Source organism: Macrotis lagotis, chromosome 1 (genome assembly GCF_037893015.1).
Source record: "Macrotis lagotis isolate mMagLag1 chromosome 1, bilby.v1.9.chrom.fasta, whole genome shotgun sequence".
Classification (NCBI taxonomy): Eukaryota; Metazoa; Chordata; class Mammalia; order Peramelemorphia; family Peramelidae; genus Macrotis; species Macrotis lagotis.
This window is the reverse complement of record NC_133658.1, coordinates 400,464,701-400,469,194: the sequence shown is the minus strand read 5'-3', so window position 1 is coordinate 400,469,194 and position 4,494 is coordinate 400,464,701.

The following is a 4,494-nucleotide window of genomic DNA, read 5'->3' as shown; positions in this document are numbered from 1 at the left end:
CCCAGGGGGCCCTACTGCTTTGACCAATGAGAACACAAGGATTGGCGCACGTCGCGGTCATCGCCCCAATCCACGGGCGGGGAAGGGACAGATCCCACCTCCAATTCCTGAGGAGACAGGGAAGGGGTGGGGGTGGCCGGTGCCGAGGGGAGAGGCATCCCAGCGACTCTCGCGAGACAGGCCCGGAGAGGCGCCATTTTACGCTCTTGTCCAGCTTCAGCCCTGACATGGTGCCTTCCCGCGCTACGGGGGCCCGGGCGGTTCAGGAAGGGGCGGGGCGGCCGTGGGAGAGAGCCTGCGCCATCCGTGCGCCCGTCGGCCCGGCCCACGGGAGTCCCGGCCTGGCACTACGGTCCAGCCCTGCCGGGGGGGCAGGCCCTGGGTGTAAATGAGGGCTCCGCCGCGGGCCTCCTGCCCTGCTGCCGCGGCCCCAGCCGCTTTCCAGCGCGGGAGCCGCGGGCGCTCTTGGACACCAGGCAGCGCCACCCCGGCCTCGCGCCCCGCGCTCCCCCGCCCCTCATCTGGGGGCCCGGGCCTTTGGGGAAGCCCCCCCCCACGCATTTACTTAACCACGGTCCAGGTCCCATCAGATGGTCCAGTTCTCTGCATAATTCAACTCCTCTCATCAATAGGACAGTTATATGGATTTGTTTGAATTAAACTACTTGATCATCTTCATCCAGCAAGAGAAAGTTTTAAATAGGGAAGGTGAAGAGGCAAAGGAATAGTGTAGTCCAGGGGCTAGACAAAGAGAGAAACCTGATAGGGGCACGTGGGCTGGAATATTCCCTCTTGAGAGTTAATATTCTTAGTGAAGTCCTCTCAGGGTTAAAAATTATTAAAACAAAGTCAGACTATTACTCTTGGACTATTCTTAGAAGAAAAAGAGGGAGAAAGACTTTGCATTCTCCGTCAGGCACCCTCTTGATTCTGTTAGGGAGGGAAATCGTGGAATTCTTCCAGAGAAGAGACCTTGCATTCTTAGTTAGCCACCTATGATAATAGACTAGCTTCTCTTGTTTGATGGTAAGTACTAAACTAAGAAGATAGTAGAGTTTCTTAGAGAACCTTGCATACTCAGATTTTAGATAGACAACAAAAGACCATTAGAAATCTTCTGATATCCTCACCATCTGGATGGTGAGGCAATATTCTATGAAAACATTTTATTCTCTTGGTTAATAGGTAGATTTTTTCCAGTAAAGATTGTAACTCTGAAAACCTTATCGAATCAGGTTGGAAGAAAGGGGGCTAGGGAGGGGGGAAATCACTCTAGGCTATGTAATCTTGCATGACTGTCACCTCGGGGCAGCTCCTTGATCTTCACTACCTTTGTGAGACTTGGGGTGTGCCCTTTTCTAGAAAAAAGCCAAAATAAACTTTTTTTTTTTTTGCTCAGAGGAGGCTCTATATTTTTTTAAGTGGAGTTTTATCCCATACAACGGTAAACTCCAGCAAGTCATTTTACCTTTGGTTTCAGCTTCCTCATCTTTATGGTCTTTTTTACTTCTATTATTTTAAGATTCTTCTATATCATAATTAAGAGATTTAGGTTTTTGTGATAGTGAGTTCTTTCTTAGACTGGTATTAAAAGACTGTTGGAGGGAATTATAAGCAGTATCTTTTATGGGGGAAGTAAAAGATAGTATGTGGGGTATAGTAAGTAGGGCAATTTGGAATGTAGAATGCAAGAGGGACAAATACACTAGATCTGTGCTTTCAATGTTAGGGAACTCTCACATGAGGAAACTTGCTACAGGCACCTTCTCAGCAGCTTTTTGTCTAGAGAGTTGCCAAGAGTGATAAGAAGTTCTGTGACTTGTCCAGTCTTTGTCAGAGGCAGAATTTGAACCCAGAACTTAAAACTTTAAGGCTGGCTCTCGACCCACTATGCAACACTCATTACAAGGAGTAGTGTGAATTCTAAAAAGAAGGGTTGGAGGCAAATTGTGAAAGGCTTTTAAATGTCAGACCAGAGGCATATGTATTAAAATTATTCAAAAAAGAAAAGGGCACTACTGAAGCTTCTAAAGCAAGGGAGTGATATGGTCGGATCTTTATTTTATAAATAAGAAATTTGGAAGATGGAATGAAGTTAGGAAGACCAGTTAGGAGGTCCAGATAAATGATGAAGACTTGAATTAGAATGCTGGATGTGTGAAAGAAAGCAGAATAGATGTGAAGGACACTTTAGAAGAGAGCATGAGTAAATGGAGGGATGGTGGCGTCAATGACAAAAAAAGGGGTTTTTGACACTTTAGTCACTATCTAATCTTCCATTTCTTCCTATCCACTTGCTCCTGTTCCACAGGTCTCTTCCCATCCTTTATAAATCTTCTCTAACTTAACCATCCCCTCAAGATACTGTACTACATCTTGATTTTTCATAGGCAAGTTCCAATAAAAAGTCATTTAACCTCCACTTCTTTCCTTTCCACTCATCCAATCCTTTGTAAGATGGCTTCTAACCTCACCATTCACCTGAAGCAGCTCTCTCCAAGGTTACCAGTAATCTCTTAGTTATTATACTGCACACCCTCATCTGAGGCTTCATAACATTCTTGACCTATTTGTGGTCTTTGGCAGTATTTATCATCCTCCCATTATCATCTTCCCTTGTAACTAAGTACATACAGCTAAGCACATTGATGGCCAGGTCTGACAGTGTATGCCTCATTTCACATGTGTTTAATCTGCCTCTTCTGAGTAGAAAAAAGCATACTATATAATCAGATGTAAAGAATTTTGAGATTTTTTAGTGTTTCTGTTACATGATTATGGCCAATGAACAAATCACTCTGGATTATTTAACACTATATTGTTTCTTTAAATCTTTTAAATTTAGTTTCATTGAGTATACTTTCTGAGCTTCTGACACTCTGTTCAGGTATTTCTGTTTCAGTCTTGTATCTCAAATGCCTGCTGGGCATCAATAATAGGATGTCTTAGAGACATCTAAATTGAAAACTGAACTTCCCCTCTAAAGCTGCCTTTACTTTTATATTAACACTGAGATTATAACTTGCCTTCCAGTCATTCAAATTTACAACCTTTGCATTGTTTTCATCGTTTCCTTCTCCCCCACACTCTATATCCAATAAGTTGCTGAATCTTATTGATTCAACTTTCACACCACCTGTCATATGTGTCTCATTCTTTCCAATCACATGACTTCCACCCCAGTTCAGATCCTTGTCTCCACTTTTCTGGACTATTGCAAGGTTCCTAAAGTTTCCATTCTCTCCCATTTCAATCCATTTTCCCAAACTCCAGCAAAAATAATCTTCTTAAAGCACAAGTTTGATCAATTTCCTGCTCAAAAATTGCCAGTAGCTCTCTGTTGCCTCTAAGATAAAATACAAGTATATTGACTTGACATTTAAAGCTCTTCCTGCTCTGACTCCAGTTTACCTTTCCAGTTTCTGTAATGTGCTTCTTCATGTATTATACATTATGGCCAACCTTCCTTACTTTCTTGAACTTTGGCCTTCCATCTCCTGCTTTTGCACAGGTTGCCTTAAGCCTAGAATGCATGATTTCTTTGCTTCTGTCTTTAGGAATCCATAAATTATTCCTTCAAGACTTAGTTCATGTGCCTCCTCTTATTAGAAATTTTATCTGATCACTTTAGTTGTTAGCTACTCTCTCTCTGCCCAAATGTCATGTGTGTACTTAACTGTAAATTTACATACTCCACATCTTCAGTAGAACGTAAGTTTCTGGAAAACTGGGACAGTTTTATATTTTGTTTTTAGATCTCTAGAACTTGGTACACCATGCATGCCTTGTATATAATAGAATCTTTTTGCTTTTTTTTTTTTTTTTTTGGTTTTTGCAAGGCAAATGGGGTTAAGTGGCTTGCCCAAGGCCACACAGCTAGGTAATTATTGTTTGAGACTGGATTTGAACCCAGGTACTCCTGACTCCAGGGCCGGTGCTCTATCCACTGCGCCACCTAGCTGGCCCTCAATAGAATCTTAATAATTGCTTGCTGCAATGGATTCAGTATAATATATAGCCTTGTGAAATGTCAGAATTTAGGTTGTTGCTGGGTCATCTTTGTTACTTGAATATTCCTTGTTTCTTCAAATGTAAAATAGAGATGACACCACTTATCCTATTTCAATTCCAGGAAGAGAGAAGATGAGCCTTGAATCTTGAAAAGAAAAAAATGTCTGCTAAAGGTTCCCATATTTTAAAAAAATTGTAAAGTAAAAAAGACTATACAGAGGAAAAAAGGGAAACAAACTATGAACGGGAAATGTTAAAACATTTGGATTTCATAAAAAATATTAAATGGAAATTCCAGATGATTTACTTCATGAATTTGTATGCAAATTTAAGATAAAATGACAAAGGCACATAGATTTGGGGCCAGGATAATCTTTTTTTTGGTTTTCAGAGCACCGACAATTCCCAATGAGATGGCTACAACTACACAGGTAAGTAATTTTCCTTTAAGGAAGAAGTGTTTTGAGGAAGAATTTGAACCAG